This window comes from Triticum aestivum, chromosome 6B (assembly GCF_018294505.1).
Source record: "Triticum aestivum cultivar Chinese Spring chromosome 6B, IWGSC CS RefSeq v2.1, whole genome shotgun sequence".
NCBI classification, from domain to species: Eukaryota; Viridiplantae; Streptophyta; class Magnoliopsida; order Poales; family Poaceae; genus Triticum; species Triticum aestivum.
Window position 1 is genome coordinate 536,814,082 of NC_057810.1, and position 18,772 is coordinate 536,832,853.

Below are 18,772 nucleotides of genomic sequence, written 5' to 3' on the forward strand. Positions count from 1 at the left end.
GAGCACGCCGAGTGTGGTGGCGCCATGGTGAGCAAGATGCCCAAGATCACATGGCCGACAGGAACCTTCAATGATTCCGTCAAGGAGTGGCAGCAACAGTGGTTTCTACATCACTGAGCCGCATGGTAAAAAGTAGGCCGCTGCTTCCGAATTCAGATCTGGAGCCCCCCTGCGTCTCACGTCCTGGCCCAAGATGATCCTGAATTGGTCCTCATCTGATGAGCTGTCGGTGCTCCAAACACGCGTCAAGGGCGTGGTAGACAAGGATGTCAAACTCGTCAATGTAGTCCAGGTGATGTTAGTTTGCCTGGTTCTTCCTTGTCAGCACCAGGCCTGTAATTTGTGGGAATACAACCCGACCGAGCACCAGACCCTGCGGGAGCTCTATGGCTCCTCACACAAGGATATCTGGAAGGTGCTCTTCAAGTCTAGCAAACCGTGGCCGGACTCCGCCGAGGACCGTGGGTATCAACTGTCCCACTCCGCTAGTCCGGTAAGTTATCGCTATGTTATGTCTATCCATGTTTAGCTGGCATATCCTGAGGGAGACGCTTTATCATGCTTTCCACAATTATCCCAGGAATGGACGAAGAAGGTGTGGCGGATACATTGTCCGGCCCCGCTACCGGAGGAACCGGCAGGACCTCTTCTGACAAAGATGTTGGTCCCGGCGCCTTACAAGGCGCCAAAGAAAGAGGCCTTCAAGGAGGCCAAGGAGACCCGGAGTAGCCTCCGTCACCATGGTGCTTTGGACACAAAATCCGAAGACTCCAACGCCCGTCCTTCCTCCGAAGATGAAGAGGAGGAGGAAGAAGACGAGTCCTCCACGGGGGGAGGGAAGAAAAGGACGGCCTCCTCATCCTTGGAGGCTGAATCGCCGAAGAGGGGAAAAATCCCCTTCCAGAGGCGTCCACCACAGCTACCAATAGCATCCCGGAGTGGGATCCCAGGGCCCAACCCCTGGTAAAATCGTGAGTACACGAAATACGATTACACCTAAGCGCCTAGGGTTACTAAGGTGCAATATTTTAACTTGCGCCATACTTTGTGCGGCCCGGCGAGGTCTCGTGCCGAACAGTCCTCATCGGAGGATTCGCTGAGCTCAGATGCCCTGGAGAGAAAGACACCTTCGGAGGCCCCTTCCCCGAAGCCTGGGTGTGACACCGAGGTGTCATCTCAGCGGGACCCAGACCAGGGAGGGCACACCTCTGGGGCCGGATACACGGGAGCAACGGTTCCCATGAACGTCGACGGTGGGGGCGATCTTAGATTCGGCTCGCAGCCGGACACGGTCCTGGAGACCTTTGAAGCTCCAGGATCAGGCAGGCAGCCCCCCTTGACGGAAGGAGGCAAGCCCACTCCGCCAGCAACCTCTGTCTAAGCAGAGCTGCAGGGCGGCCTATCAATAGCGCTAAAGAATGCGTCCATCGTCGATGAACATCGCTCCCTTATGGGTGCGGTGATTGAAAAGATTCAGTCCGCTGAGAGCGGACTGAATGAATCCTGCATTAGCCTTATAAAAGGCTTTGAGGTATGTTTTTAGAAACCTTTGAAGATTGTCATAGTATGAACAGTAGCCCCTGATGCACCGTCCGGCAAAAGAGAGAACTAGACAGGGGATCAAATTTCCGCATCGCATGAGACTCAGTTAATGACATATATCTCTTTGTTTAAAAACATGCGTCTGTAGCGACGACCGCCTCTGATACTGCGGAAGTGTCCGGACTAAAGTAGAGTCTGGAGCGCGCCGAAGAAGAACTTGGCCGAGTGAAGAAGCAGTTGGAGGACAAGCAAGGTATGTCGAAACCTTTGGTAAGTTAAGCACAAATGAGTAGTTGTGCCTGATGAAATTATTTGTATTGTGTGCTCTAGGAGCAAATGCCGAAATTGAGGCGCTAAAGAAGACTGTGGCCGAAGCCGACAAGCAGGCCACCATGGAGCAGGCTCTTCGTGAGAAGCACAAGGCCAGGGTAATTGAAGCTGAACGAGAGCTCCAGGAGGCCATGGAGAAAAGCGAAACTTTGGAGCAGAGTCTAGCAGGGAATGAATCCGAACTCGCCCAAGCTCTCCAAGCCGCAAATGATGTTCGGGAGGAAGCCCGAGGTGCTCTGAAGGACATTCAGGAGGCGAGGAGGATTGCAGTTGGTAAGGATTTTTTACTCAAAGCGATTGTTATGTAGTAACAGGAGAAATTCAAAGTGACAAATTGAATTCTCATTTCTCCAGGGGCATTTGCGGACCTACCATGCAACATATCTGATGCTGCTCAATTCCACCGTTCTGAGGAGAAGAAGTCTGTGGAAAAGCATTTCTGGTCGCAGTATTTGGCGCCGAATTATCCGGTGCCCTTTGTCGATCAGCTGAAGCAGCTGATCGAACTGCACCAGGCGGCCGAACTAGCCATGAAGGACTTAGTTGTCCGGTTATGGCCCGCTGAGCCAATTCCAAGCAGTCACTTCGGGCTCATGAAGAGGATTGTTGGTGCTTGCCCTCGGCTCGAAGTCATTAAACGATCGGTCTGTATAGAAGGTGCACGCATGGCATTTGCCCATGCGAAAGTGCACTGGGGGAAGCTTGATGCTGAAAAGCTGATGACTGAGGGACCATTGGAGGGTAAGGAGCACCGCAAGCCCGAATTATATTATGATGGTGTCCTGAAAGGGGCCCGCCTTGTGGCGGAGCAATGTACCAAAGACATTATATTTCCCTGAAGATACTCATGCTGTCCTTTGTAATGCGAAACACTGGCACTGTTATTATTTATTGCCTGTTATATGAAAGTTTTTTCTTCCTGTGCGGCCGTTTGATATGTATGAATCCTGAGAGTTGGCCAGTCGTCGGCTTCTGCCCCCATGTAGAAAGTACGGGGGTGTTCGGGACATACCTGAACACTCTTTATCCCATTTTTGGGTCCTTTAAGGAGGTGTTCATCACCGCGAACCAGGCAATCAGACTATAGGGCTTTATCATTCTCACTTAGCCATAGGAATTCGAATATGGTAGGCTCAGCCCCTGGTGTTCGGAAGACCGTACGAGGGGCTCTAATAGCGCCTGATCGGATGACCGATCCGTCGCACTCTGCATTTTTTATGGCATTATGCAGAATAAATCCTTAAAGATTTTACAACCTCTCAAACAGCAGACCAGCTCTCGCCATATCATGACAGTTAGTTTTCAGCTTTCTCTACTGAGGTGCTCGTCCGGAAGAACCGGGACACAATCGCAGTAGTTCTCCCAACGCTACCTTAGCCGATGGAGCGGAATGTAAGGTACCAGAACATGGGAGCCGGGCAAACCCACCTAATGACCCAAGACATGATTCGGAGCTGATGCATATAGTGCTATAAGTTCAGGATGCCGCACTGTCGAAAGTGTTCGGACTTATCTTGCCATATTATGGGGCGCCATAAGAAGCCCCTGGCAAACTGAACGTACCAAATTGTACGGATGCAATATTAAATAAACATTTTTAGGAAAAATGTGAAGATAGGAATAATAAGCTGACGCTATATGTTATTTCCAGTTGTTATTTAAATAATACGTCCAAGCGTATGTGTATAATTAATGCGTTAAGAAGAAGCAAATAGGACTATTTGACATGTCCTATCCAAGGGCGGGCCGCATGCGGGTATGTAAAACAGGTATAACGATCATTGACAGATACCACCTGGGTATTCCCTTTGTGCGCGAAGCCTTTTGCCTCCTTGGTTTTTCCCTCCTGTGATGAGTCCGATGATCTGGTTCTCTAAAGCGGATGCCCGAAAGTAGGGTCCTGTAAGAGAAAGAAGGTTATTAAAGTATGCGGGTCTTGTCGCGGTTGAACTACACTGTGGGCCGCATCACCGTTGCGCCTCCGCCTGTGCCCATGGTATTTTGAGTGCATAATTGTGTATGCGCGGCACAAATGCTGCCTGGATGGGGCTAGGGCGGAGGCCGGACTGCTAGTCATTCTTTTGGCGTGCCTGGCGATCCTCTTGCAGAGTACTCTGGAATCGCTTGATGGAGCTTGGGGTTGTTGTCACCGAATTGGCGGTTTGCTGGAGAAGGTTTCTTTGTACTTCTGCCGCGAGGGCCGCAGTGTGCTCTTCTATATGGAGAGAGCGGTCTGTGTTTCCATTGAATATTATAACCCCGCGAGGTCCTAGCATCTTGAGCTTGAGGTATGCATAGTGTGGTACCGCATTGAATCGAGCGAATGTGGTTCGTCCAAGCAGTGCATGATAGCCACTATGGAAAGGGACGATATCAAAGATTAACTCCTCGCTTCGGAAGTTATCCGGGGATCCGAAGACCACTTCCAGTGTTATGGAGCCCGTACAACGAGCCTCTACTCCTGGAATTACACCTTTGAAGGTGGTTTTGGTGGGCTTGATCCTTGAAGGATTGATGCCCATTTTGCACACTGTGTCCTGATAAAGCAGGTTCAGGCTACTGCCACCGTCCATAAGTACTCGCGTGAGGTGGAATTCGTCGATGATTGGGTCAAGGACCAATGCGGCTGAACCGCCGTGACGGATGTTGGTAGGGTGATCCCTACGATCAAAAGTGATCGGACAGGCTGACCATGGGTCAATAGTTGGGTTTGCCCGGCTCCCTTGTGTTGGCACCTTATGTTCCATTATATCAGCTAAGGTAGCGCAGGGAGAACTACTGCGATTGTGTCCCGGTTCTTCCGGACGAGCACCTCAGTAGAGAAAGCCGAAAACTGACTGTCATGATGCGGTGAGAGCTGGTCGCTGTTCGAGAGGTCTTAAATCCTTAAAAGATTTTTTCCGCTTCAGGCGAGGAATCAGCCTTGTCCGATTTAGGCGTGTATAGCGCCCCAATTCGGCTTTCCGAATTCTAGGGGCTTCACCAAAATTTAAAATTGTAGACTTCTATGGCTAAGTGAGAGGTATAAAGCTGCATAGTCCGATTGCCTTGTTCGCTGCGCCAAACACCTCCTTCAAGGACCAAAAATTTGGATAAAGAGTGTTTGGGTTTTCCATGAACACCCCAGTACTAGTTACATGGGGGAGGAAGCCGATGACTGGCCTACTTTCAGAATTTTATAAACAGCTACACAGAAGGTAATATTTTTTATCAAGAAAGCATCATATAGCGGAAACAAATTCGTTTTCATATTACAAAGACGACATGAGTACATTCACTCAAAGATTGTGTCCTTGGTACATTCATCGGCCACGAGACGAGCGCATTTGATAATGCCATCATAATATTTCTCAGGGTAGCGATGCGCCTTGCCCTCCGGCGGTCCATCATTCACTAGCTTCTCTGCATCCAGCTTGGCCCAATGCATTTTCGCACGGGCAAAGGCCCGGCGGGCACCCTCAATACAAACGGATTGCTTGATAACTTCAAGCCGCGGACATGCATTTACCATCCGCTTTATAAGGCTGAAGTAGCTGTCGGGCAGGGGCTCACCAAGCCACATCCGGACTATGAAGTCCTTCATGGCCACTTCGGCCACCCTGTGGAGTTCAACCAATTGCTTTAGTTGGTCACTCAGAGGCATTGGGTGTTCGGCTCCAGCATACTGGGACCAGAACAACTTCTCCGTCGAGCTCCCCTCGTCGGCACGGTAGAACTCCGTGGCATCCGATATGTTGCGTGGAAGATCTGCGAATGCCCCTGGAGAGCTCCGGATCCGGGTAAGTAAAAGAAATGTCTCCTCCACATGCTTGCTTTGCATAATGAATGCCTTACCCGCCGCTATCTTCTTGGCCTCCTGGATTTCCTGTTGGGCCTTTTGGACTTCGGCCTTGGCGTCTTTCACGCTCAGAAGGGCCTTTGCAAGCTCAGACTCTTTCGTCTTGAAGTCACACTCCAAGGACTCGAACTTCTTGCCGAGCTCCTGGAGCTCTTGTTGTACCTCGCCCACCCTAGCATCTTGCTTTTTGTGCTCAATGCGCTCAGAAGGGCAAATCTTGCGAAATGTAGAATGCTTACCGCATTGGCCTGGCGCTTGGCGCTGAGTCCACGGTCCTCAGAGGTGGGAGGAGGAACTTCGCTGGCCTTGAACAACACCTTCCAAGCGTCTTTGTGCGTCGTGTCAAAGAGCTCTTGCAGTGTCTGGTGTTGGGCCGCGTCGAACTCCCACAGGTTGAACGCCCGTCTCTGACACGGGAGAATCCGACGAAATAGCATGACCTGGACCACATTGACCAGCTTGATATTCTTGGTTATCATGTTTTTGACGCAGTTTTGGAGTCCAGTCAGCTCCGCGGATGCGCCCCAGGCTTGGCCCTTCCTCTTCCAGGAAGTGAGCCGCACAGGGATGCCGGATCGGAATCCGGGGGCCGCCACCTAGTTGGCGTCGCACGGCTCGGTGATGTTGAACCACCCCGATTGCCACCCCTTCACGGTCTCCGCAAAGGAGCCTTTGAGCCAGGTGACAATGGGCATCTTGCCCACCATGGCGCCACCGCACTCCGCCTGCTGGCCGACCACTATCTTTGGCTTCACGTTGAAGATCTTGAGCCACAAGCCAAAGTGGGGCCTGATGCGGAGAAAAGCCTCGCACACGACGATAAACGCCGAGATGTTGAGGATGAAGTTAGGGGCCAGATCTTGAAAATCCAACCCATAATAGAATAGGAGCCCGCGGACAAATGGGTGGAGTGGGAATCCCAGTCCGCGGACGAAGTGGGCGAGGAACACGACCCTCTCGTGGGGTCCCGGAGTTGGAATAATCTGCCCTGCGTCCAGGAGCCGGTGTGAGATATCTGCGGCCAAGTATTCGGCCGCCCGAAGCTTCGTAATGCGCTCCTCCATGACGGTGGAGGCCACCCACTTGCCTCCTGCTCCGGACATGTTTGGCTGTGCGGAGAAGGCATGAACTAGGGCGCTGCAGCTCGAGGGTGCGAGAATGGATGAGCAAAGGAGGAAGAAGGCATGGGTAAAAATGGGAGATCCTTATCCCTTTATAGAGGTGGCGAAAACGGTGCGCCTCCCTGCTTGCCTGATGAAATCGCTTATTTTCCAAGGGCCACGATTAATAGCACGGTTGGGTTACCCGTACCCGTATTAATGAGGATCCCGTGATAAGGGGATAGGATCTCTGCTTCGACAAGACGTGCCGAGGAAACCGCCTCGCGAAAACGTTTCGAATAAAGACTCGACCATGGTGTGATGTCACGTTATCTAAAGTTGTCAGCAGATTATATTTATGGAATATCGTTCTCTCTACGGTGGTATGTGAAAATCATCTTGCAGAGTCGGACACGATTTAAGTGTTCGAGGTTTACTTTGGAGTATTCGGAGATGGAACCCGCCTTGCAATGCTGAAGACAATCTGCGCGCCGGACTCATCGTCATTGAAGCCTGGTTCAGGGGCTACTGAGGGAGTCCTGGATAAGGGGGTATCCGGATAGCCGGACTATATACTTTGGCCGGACTATTGGACCGTGAAGATACAAGACTCAAGACTTCGTCCCGTGTCCGGATGGGACTCTCCTTTGCGTGGAAGACAAGCTTGGCGATCCGGATGTTAGATCTCCTTCTTTGTAACCGACTCTGTATAACCCTAGCCCCCTCTGGTGTCTATATAAACCGGAGGGCTTAGTCCGTAGGGGAACAACAATCATAATCATAGTCTAGCTCCTAGGGTTTAGCCTCTACAATCTCGCGGTAGATCAACTCTTGTAATACTCATATCATCAAGATCAATCAAGAAGGAAGTAGGGTATTACCTCCATCGAGAGGCCCCGGACCTGGGTAAAACATCGTGTCCCCTGCCTCCTGTTACCATTAGCCTTAGACGCACAGGTTGGGACCCCCTACCCGAGATCCGCTAGTTTTGCCACCGACAGGGGGGGCTTGCCTAGAAGCTCCGCTGTTAGGAAAGAAGGGTCGTCGGTGACGTAGTCGATCACAGTGGCATCAGCAGCGGTCTCAAGGTCTACCAGAGAGAAGAGGGGCAAGAAACAGTAAATACAAAGCATATAGACGAATGATAAGACGATAAGCAGCGTTAGGGGTGTTCTAACGCAGTGCTACACGATATCGGTGAAGGGGGTAACATCCGGAAAAGTTTTCCCGAAGTTTGCCATTTTCGGACAAATGAACCAGAGGGGAAAATTTTGATGTTCGCTATGCTAGGAACATGTAGCGGACGAATGGACCTCATATTCGGATTCGTCTCGTCGTTCTGAGCAACTTTCATGTATAAAGTATTTTCATCCAAGTTACAGATTAATTTATATGATTTCAAAGTTTTTAAAACAATTTTGGAATTAACAGATTTATTTTAAAACACAATACAATTATTGTGTCAGCATGATGTCAGCACGACGTCAGCAGTCAACCTTGTTGACTTGGTCAAACTGGGCAGTGGGGCCCACTATCATAGACTGAAAGTTAATCTAATAGTTTAATTAGAGTAATTATGTAATTAGGATAATTAAGTTTTATTTAGTTTAATTAAACCAAATTAATTAAGTTAATTAATTCACTATTTTTATTTATGTACATTACTATTTCTTTAAACATTTTATTTCGTTTTAGGGGCTGGGCCCCATCAGTCATTGCCTCAAGTGCCTTAGCGGGCAAATGGGCGCGGGCGTGAGCGTAACGGGCGGCGGGCGCCCGTAGCCTGCCCGGGGCGGGGTGAGGCCGTGTAGAGCGAGGGCCGCGGCAAGGGTGCAGGCCGTTTGGGGCGTCAACAGGGATGTGCGGGAGAACGGGTCGGCTGCCAGCGAGCAGTGCAGTAGGAGGCGCGGCGGGGCAATGACTAAGCGGGGGGGGGGGGGGGGGGGGGGACTGGGCGTGCGGCGCGCGACAAGAGCAGGACGCGGACCCGAGCGGGAACCGAAGCGCGGCTGCGGGCGGTGCGTGACAGGAGGAGGCGAGCGGTGGGCAGCGATGAGCGCCAAGGGGGGGGGGGACTGGGCATGCGGCGCACAACAGGAGCAGGACGCGGACCCGAGCGGGAACCGAAGCACGGCTGTGGGCGGAGCATGACATGGGGAGGCGAGCGGCGGGCAGCGGCGAGCGCCAAGGGGGGAAGCAAGGGCCGCGAGAGGGCGTGGCGGCCGCGGGCGCACGTGGCGACAGAACACGACTAGGGCGCGGCAGTGGCGTGGCTGTGCACGACCGGGACATGACGGAACATAGCAGGATGACGCTGTATAGCAGGGGAGAGAGGAGGAAGGGGGAGCATGCTGACGGGGCCCCGTCGAGGTGCTAAAGCAAGTAGGGGGAGGCACCGGAGCTCGGGGCAGCGGTGGTCGACGATGGGACGGCCATGGCGCGGTGAGGCGGTGCCGTTTAGCGATGACGTCGGCGAGGCGAGGCAGAGGCCTTGGAAGGGGACTGGGCGTGCGGCGCGCGACAAGAGCAGGACGCGGACCCGAGCGGGAACCAAGCGCGGCTGCGGGCGGAGCATGACAGGAGGAGGCGAGCGGTGGGCAGCGACGAGCGCCAAGGGGGAGGGGGGACTGGACGTGCGGCGCACGACAGGAGCAGGACGCGGACCCGAGCGGGAACCGAAGCGCAACTGTGGGCAGAGCGTGACATGAGGAGGCGAGCGGCGGGCAGCGGCGAGCGCCAAGGGGGGGAAGCAAGGGCCACGAGAGGGCGTGGCGGACGCGGGCGCACGCGGCGATAGAACACGACTAGGGCGCGGCGGTGGCATGGTTGTGCACGACCGGGACATGACGGAACATAGCAGGATGACGCTGTATAGCAGGGGAGAGAGGAGGAAGGGGGAGCATGCTGACGGGGCCCCGTCGAGGTGCTAAAGCAAATAGGGGGAGGCACCGGAGCTCGGTGCAGCGGTGGTCGACGACGGGACGGCCATGGCGCGGTGAGGCGGTGCCGTTTAGCGATGACGTCGGCGAGGCAGAGGCCTCGGAAGGGGACTGGGCGTGCGGCGCGCGACAAGAGCAGGACGCGGACCCGAGCGGGAACCGAAGCGCGGCTGCGGGCGGAGCGTGACAGGAGGAGGCGAGCGGTGGGCAGCGACGAGCGCCAAGGGGGGGGGACTGGGCGTGCGGCGCACGACAGGAGCAGGACGCGGACCCGAGCGGGAACCGAAGCGCGGCTGTGGGCGGAGCGTGACATGGGGAGGCGAGCGGCGGGCAGCGGCGAGCGCCAAGGGGGGGAAGCAAGGGCCACGAGAGGGCGTGGCGGACGCGGGCGCACGCGGCGACAGAACACGACTAGGGCGCGGCAGTGGCGTGGCTGTGCACGACTGGGACATGACGGAACATAGCAGGATGAGGCTGTATAGCAGGGGAGAGAGGAGGAAGGGGGAGCATGCTGACGGGGCCCCGTCGAGGTGCTAAAGCAAGTAGGGGGAGGCACCGGAGCTCGGGGCAGCGGTGGTCGACGACGGGACGGCCATGGCGCGGTGAGGCGGTGCCGTTTAGCGATGACGTCGGCGAGGCGAGGCGAGGCAGAGGCCTCGGAAGGGGACTGGGCGTGCGGCGCGCGACAAGAGCAGGATGCGGACCCGAGCGGGAACCGAAGCGCGGCTGCGGGCGGAGCATGACAAGAGGAGGCGAGCGGTGGGCAGCGACGAGCGCCAAGGGGGAGGGGGGACTGGGCGTGCGGCGCACGACAGGAGCAGGACGCGGACCCGAGCGGGAACCGAAGCGCAACTGTGGGCAGAGCGTGACATGAGGAGGCGAGCGGCGGGCAGCGGCGAGCGCCAAGGGGGGGAAGCAAGGGCCACGAGAGGGCGTGGCGGACGCGGGCGCACGCGGCGACAGAACACGACTAGGGCGCGGCGGTGGCATGGCTGTGCATGACCGGGACATGACGGAACATAGCAGGATGACGCTGTATAGCAGGGGAGAGAGGAGGAAGGGGGAGCATGCCGACGGGGCCCCGTCGAGGTGCTAAAGCAAGTTGGGGGAGGCACCGGAGCTCGGGGCAGCGGTGGTCGATGACGGGACGGCCATGGCGCGGTGAGGCGATGCTGTTTAGCGATGACGTCGGCGAGGCAGAGGCCTCGGAAGGGGACTGGGCATGCGGCGCGCGACAAGAGCAGGGCACGGACCCGAGCGGGAACCGAAGCGCGGCTGTGGGCGGAGCGTGACATGGGGAGGCGAGCGGCGGGCAGCGGCGAGCGCCAAGGGGGGGAAGCAAGGGCCACGAGAGGGCGTGGCGGACGCGGGCGCACGCGGCCACAGAACACGACTAGGGCACGGCGGTGGCGTGGCTGTGCATGACCGGGACATGACGGAACATAGCAGGATGACGCTGTATAGCGGGGGAGAGAGGAGGAAGGGGGAGCATGCTGACGGGCCCCCGTCGAGGTGCTAAAGCAAGTAGGGGGAGGCACCGGAGCTCGGGGCAACGGTGGTCGACGACGGGACGGCCATGGCGCGGTGAGGCGGTGCCGTTTAGCGATGACGTCGGCGAGGCGAGGCGAGGCAGAGGCCTCGGGCGGGTGACGCGCAAGGAAGAAGCTGTGAGGCGTCTGCCGAGGGGGGAGGGGGGGTCTTCGGGGGGGGGGGGATCGTGGGTTAGGGTGGAAAATCCTATACGACGCTCTTTGCGTCCAATTGTCGACCGAACGCACAGGGGCAATATGGCCCGGCCCATTGTACCAGACCTAGCCAGCCAGTTTTGGGAACCTTTTCCCTGAACCGATTTTTTCCTTTTTGACCGGTTTTTCTGTTTTCTTTTTCGTTTTTGTCGTTTTTCTGTTTCTTATTCTTCTTCCTTTTCCTTTTTTCTCTGTTTTCTGTTTTTTTTGTTTCTTTCAAAAATTGGATGGAAAGTTCCAAATTTGTTCGTGTTTCTAAGAAATGTTTAAAATTTCAAAAAATGTTCGTGTTTACAAAAAATGTTAACAAATTTAAAAAAAATTCGCATTTTATAAAAATTGTTCGGGCATTTCAAAAAATGTTCTTGTTTTACAAAAAATGTTTGGAATGTTTTGTTCAAATTTTAGAAAATGTTCCCATTTTCAGAAATTGTTCACAATTACCAAAAAAGTTTCATGTTTTCATTTTTTCAGGAGTTTGAAAACATGTTCCTATTTCAAAAATTGTTCGGGCATTTCAAAAAATGTTCTTGTTTTAAAAAAATTGTTTGGAATGTTTTTGTTCAAATTTTAGAAGAAGTTCGCATTTTCAAAAATTGTTCACAATTTCCAAAATTTGTGTATGTTTTCATTTTTTCAGGAGTTTAAAAAAATGTTCCTATTTCAAAAATTGCTCGGGCATTTCAAAAAATGTTCTTGTTTTACAAAAGAAAATAATGATTTTTTTTAAAATTTCACAATTTCTTAAAAAAGTTCATGTTTTAAAAAATTGTTCACAAATTCCAATCTTCTGCATGTTTTTTCATTTATTAAGGAGTTTCCAAAAATGTCCCGGTTTCAAAAATTGTTCACAAGTTTTTATAAAATTGGGTATGCAAATTTTGTTCAGGAATTTTAAAATATGTTCACGTTTCCAAATTATGTTTTGAAATTTTAAAAAATATTCTCGTTTAAAAAAATTGTTCAATATTTTCAAGAAACGTTCTTGTTTTTCAATAATGTTATACTTTTTTCAAAACTTGTGAAAATAATTTGGAAAGTGTTTGCGTTTCACAGAACACTCTGTTTTTTCTAAAAAATATTGCTTTCGAAATTCTTAAACTAATTCGGCTCTGTGCTTCGCGTTCGGTTCTTTAAGAATGATGCTACTCTTTTAACTAGATAATACTGCTAGGTGAGCTGGTAGGTGCACCTATTCGAAAGCTGTGCGTCATGTGTTCGAATCCCAGTAATCGCATTTAGCTTTTTTTAGCTGCAGTTGCTGTCTTCATGGGCTAGCCCAGTCGAAGCCCTGCCTGTGCGAAGCCCCGACTTCTTGCCGCAGAACGCGGCGTATAGGAGGTCTCGGTTAGGGTTTCGAAGCGGTTTGGCCAAATAGGCTAGTGGGCAGGGGTGCCCGGTGGGAGTGGGCCGAGGCCTAGGGGGAGCCAAGGGGTCTTTTTCCTTTTCTTAGCATTTTGCTTTTCTTTTAAAACCTTTTCTGTTTTCCTTATTAAAGGGCATTTAAACACTTTATAAAGGGTTGGTTCCACCACCAAAATTAGTCAGGGATTATTTGCCACATGATGAACATTTTAGTTTTGACAATTGAAAACTTTTATTGTTTGACTAGATTTTAAAGTTGAAAATGAACGGGGTTTGAAGCAACACGAGTTTATCAACAGTAATCGTGGTGATGTGGCATCATTAGTAGAGGGTTATGGTAGCTTAATTATCCGGGCGTCACAATTCTCCTCCACTACAAGAAATCTCGTCCCGAGATTTAAGGGGTGGAGTAAGGGGGAAAGACTCAGGAAGGACGGAGCTCAACACAAGATAGGTACCTGGGGGCTATCTCGCGAACGTGGCATAGAGTCATCTCTCGAGTTGAAATTCAAAAAAGTCACCAAGAGCAAGGTAAGGAGGTGCAATGAGAAGCTTCAACCGGGTAGGCAATTGTTCGTTGCCTGAAACAGAGGGTGAAAGGGGTTCAAAGCAGTGGGAATAAGCATTGCGCATGATACCAGAATAGATCACTAGGTGGGTGGCTCATGATTTTCATACGCAGCCGAGCTGAGGAATAACTTTAGAAACAAGGGTGTATAGGAGAGTCTGGTTTTGATCCTCTGGAACAGTGGGTTATGGGCTCACCATGTGTGTTAAGAGTAGGAGGAGCGGTGACATCTTGCACGGATATGATAGCAAGGCATGTCAGAGGATAGCCTGTTAGTTATGTTGGCAGCAACGTTGGTACCAAGGTCAAGGGACGAAGAGAACCATTTTCCTGCTCATTAAGACGAGGCGGACCAATAGGCAAAGTTCTCGTCCGTCGATGGCTACCGGAATGACAACAACAATAGTAACAAGGTCTTACTGACAGATTTTATACACCAAGGTGTTTACATAAGCAGGGAATTATCACTTCTCAGATATGTTAGGTTACAGGAAAGGTTAAACAAAACAATGAAAAGGAAATTGTTGACTCGAATCAGTTATCAGTGTTCACGAGTGTCTAACAACTCAAAACCCGTGGGAAATTAGAATCGGCGAGAAATAATAGTTGATGAGGAACTCATACGAAGTTATGTAGTTCCGTGATATTCTCGAGATAAAAGAGGGTAATACTCAAAGTTAGAATAGGATAGCGGTTGGACAGGTGAAAAGATCTGCAGAAGACAAGTACTTAACTTCTCCGAGAAATGGGATCAAAGAAGAACAATATGGGCGGAACTACGGCTGCAAAGGACCAAATATAGATACCATATGAACTTATCACAAAGGGATTATCATTATAACAAGAAGCTTCCATGATAAGTTCCACATTAGGTCCATGGGCATGAACACAAAGGTTCAAGGTCGACTCCCACTTCTCTAATGCATAACCTTTCATCCACTTCTCGCTTTCGATGAAGTTGTAGAATTGAAAAATTATCAAAAGAAACGCTAGTAGATATAACCCGCATAATCTTCGGGTTCACACAGATAAGGGAAGCCATAGATTCAACCCATAGGGGCATCTTAGGAACATATACCATAACTTCACGAGTAAATCTCAAGCCCGGAAGAAGGGTATGGTTGACAAGAGCGGGGAATACAATCTACCAAAGGCATTAGGTATCGGAGGAAAGGCTCACAAGGTTACTGAATATGAAGGACGCTTGAGGGAGTCCTGGATTAGGGGGTGTCCGGATGGCCGGACTATGACCTTTGGCCGGACTCCCGGACTATGAAGATACAAGATTGAAGACTTCGTCCCGTGTCCGGATAGGGACTTTCCTTGGCGTGGAAGGCAATCTTGGTGATACGATATGAAGATCTCCTCCCATTGTAACCAACGCTGTGTAACCATAGCCCTCCCCGGTGTCTATATAAACCGGAGAGGTTTAGTCCGTAGGACAAACAATAATCATACCATAGGCTAGCTTCTAGGGTTTAGCCTCTCTGATCTCGTGGTAGATCAACTCTTGTAACACCCATACCATCAATATCAATCAAGCAGGAGTAGGGTTTTACCTCCACCGAGAGGGCCCGAACCTGGGAACGTGAGGATCGTATTCGTGCCGCTCGGAGCTTGGGCCTTCTGTCGGTGTCAAAACCGGCGGATCTCGGGTAGGGGGTCTCGAACTGTGCGTCTAGGCGGATGGTAACAGGAGACAAGGGACACGATGTTTTTACCCAGGTTCGGGCCCTCTCGGTGGAGGTAAAACCCTACTCCTGCTTGATTGATATTGATGGTATGGGTATTACAAGAGTTGATCTACCACGAGATCAGAGAGGCTAAACCCTAGAAGCTAGCCTATGGTATGATTGTTGTTCGTCCTACGGACTAAAACTCTCCGGTTTATATAGACATCGGAGAGGGCTAGGGTTACATAGAGTCGGTTACAATGGGAGGAGATCTTCAGATCATATCGCCAAGCTTGCCTTCTACGCCAAGGAAAGTCCCTATCCGGACACGGGACGAAGTCTTCAATCTTGTATCTTCATAGTCCGGGAGTCCGGCCAAAGGTCATAGTCCGGCCATCCGGACACCCCCTAATCCAGGACTCCCTCAGTAGCCCCTGAACCAGGCTTCAATGACGACGAGTCCGGCGCGCCAATTGTCTTCGGCATTGCAAGGCGGGTTCCTCCTCCGAATACTTCATAGAAGATGTTGAACACCAGGATAGTGTCCGGCTCTGCAAAATAATTTCCACATGCCACCGTAGAGAGAATAATATTTACACAAATCTAATCTGCTGACGTATTCCACGGCGTGACATCATGCCACGGCCTAGCCTTTATTCGTTCCACCTCAGCGCGCTTAGCGAGGCAGTTTCCTTAGCACGTCTTGTCAGAGCAGAGATCATGTCCCCTTATTCCGGGATTCTCATCAATACGGGCGTGGGTAACCCAATCGCGCCATTAACCGCGGCGCTTGGGAGATAAGCGAGTTTTATTAGGCCGGTGGGGACTCGTAGGTTTGGCCGCCCATATAAGGGGATAAGCATCTACCCTTTCCATTCACGCCTTCTTCCTCCTTTGCTTATTCGTCCTTGCGCACTCGAGCTCCAACGCCCAAGCCCGCACACCTCGCCTCGACCTACTCCAACCATGTTCGGAGTGGGAGGCAAGTGGATGGCCTCCTCCGTCACGGAGGGGCACATCAAAAGGTTGCGGAAAGCCGGATACCTGCACAACGACATTGCGCACCGGCTTCCAGACGAGGGGCAGCTCATCCCCACCCCTGGGCCCCATGAGAGGGTCGTATTTCTTCCCCATTTCCTCCGCGGACTGGGCTTTCCTCTTCACCCGTTCGTCCGGGGGCTCATGTTCTATTACGGCCTGGACTTCCACGATCTGGCCCCGAACTTCATCCTCAACATCTTGGCGTTTATCATCGTGTGCGAGGCCTTCCTCCACATCGAGCCCCACTTTGGCCTATGGCTGAAGATTTTCAGCGTCAAGCCGAAGGTCGTGGGAGGACGCCAAGCGGAGTGCGGAGGCGCCATGGTGGGCAAGATGCCCAACGTCACATGGCTCGAGGGCGCCTTCGTAGAGACCATCAAAGGGTGGCAATCGGGGTGGTTCTACATCACCGAGCCGCGTGACCCTGAATGGGCAGCGGCCCCCGAATTCCAATCTGGCATTCCCACACGGCTCACGTCTTGGAAAGATACGGGCCTACTGTGGGGTAATGCGGCAGAAGTGACCACACTTCAGACCTGCATCAAAGATCTGATTAGCAGGAAGGTTAAACTTATCACCGTAGTCCAGGTCATGCTCTTCCGCCGGATTCTCCCGTGTCAACGATGGGCTTTCAACTTGTGGGAGTTCGACCCGGCCCAGCACCAGACTCTGTCCCGGCTCTTCGACACAAAGCACGAGGATGCATGGAAGGTGCTATTCAAGAGCTCCGAGGTCTCGCCTCCTGTCATCGAGGATCGCGGATTCTGTGCCAAGCGCCAAGCCAGCGTGGTGAGCTAATTTTCCCATTACAGGGTATCTGTTTTCCATAGATTTGATTTTATGCGGGATCTAAACCCCCATCCCTTTGCCAGGACTGGCAGGAGAGGGCCGGACTGATCAGCTGTCTGGCTCCTTTGCCCGAAGACCCAGTGGACACTCGTTTAATGAAGTTGCTGGTTCCGGCACCTCACGTGGTGCCGGAGAAGAAGGCCAAGAAGAAGGCCACGGGGACTCGAAAGAGCTCCCGGCGCCTGGTGGTGTCGGATTCATCGCCCGACGACTCCGGCGCACCCTCCGCCTCGGAAGACAAGGAGGAGGAAGAAGAAGAAGCCTCTCCCCCTCCAACGGGGGGAGGAAAGAAAAGGAAGGCTGCCCCAACTGGGGAGGCCGAGGGGGCCAAGAAGGGGAAGACCCTTCTGCCGGACTATGCCTCTGATGCCGAAGACGGCCGGGAGGAATGGCCATCCAGGGTCAAGCCCCTGGCAAAATCGTAAGTGTCCGGCTACCCGAATGACTCATGGCGCCCCTCTATTATTTGATAGCTTCTGATGCCGAATTTTAATTATGCAGTCCACCCAGAGTTCAGCTTGGCGATTCGTCAAGCGGCTCTCTGAATTTGTCGGATGTGAATAGCGCTTCACTTCCGACGGCTTCCTCCCTGCTCCCTGCGGACGACGCCGAGGCGGAGTCCCAAAAGGGACCGAACCAGGAGGAGGTGGTCCTGGAGGTGCCCCAAGGCGACCTCTCGGACTCCGGGCCCAAACGGGGCAAAGCCCTGGAGGGATCTAAGTCCGGCCCAGGGCCAGACACTGCCCCGGAACCACCAACGGTTCCAGAGTCCGACAGGCGGCGCCTTCATAAGAAGGGCGAGCCTATGCCGGCGGCGACCTCCGTCCACCCGGAGGCGCCGGACAATTTGCTGGAGGCGCTTAACAGCGCCTCCATCGACGAGGAACGCCACACTGTTATGAGTGCGGTGATTCAAAAGGTTCAGTCCGCCAAGAGCGAGCTGACAGAAGCCTGCACAAGTCTGTTAACAGGCTTCGAGGTATGTGTTTAAAACATATAAAAATGTTACCGCATAGACAGTAGCCCCTGATGCTCGGTTCGGCGTTTGGAAAAGAAAAGCCGAGCTGAGGATCTAAAAAGATATATGCAGGAGTCTAATAAAAATATGTTGATTTGGGAATGCAGGATGCGCTGTTGACCTCTGCCGCACTGACTGCGGAGGTCAATGCATTGAAGGGAAGCCTCGAGCGGTCCGAGAGCAAGCTCGGCCGTGCCAAGAAGCAGCTCGAGGACAAGGAGGGTATGTAATACCGTATGTAAATGTATATAAAAATACTTGGTTGCAAATAATGACAGGACCAACTTAAATGTTGCAGGGGCCACGGCCGAGGTGGCGGCCCTGAAGGAGGCGGTCTCCAAGGCCGAAAACAGTGCGGCCCTGGAGCGCGCCGAGCGAGAGAAGCAGGAGGCGCGGGTGGCGGAGGTGCGGCAAGAGCTCCAGGCTCTCGTGGAAAAACACGAGAGTTTGGAGCGCGACTCGAAGACTCGAGAGTCCGAGCTCGCCTTGGCTCTTGAGAGTGCCAAAACCGCTAAGGCCGAAGCCCAGAAGGCCCTCCAGGAGATCGAGGCGATGAAGAAGATAGCGGCGGGTAAGGCATTCTTTATGCAAAGCAAGAATATAAAAGTAAATTATCTGTTACTTACCCGGATCCGGAGCTCTCCAGGAGCGTTCGCCGATCTGCCCCGTAGTGTGTCTGATGCCGCCGCGTACTACCGAGCCGAAGAGGGGAGCTCGACGGAAAAGGTGTTCTGGTCTCAGTATGCTGAGGCCGAACATCCGGT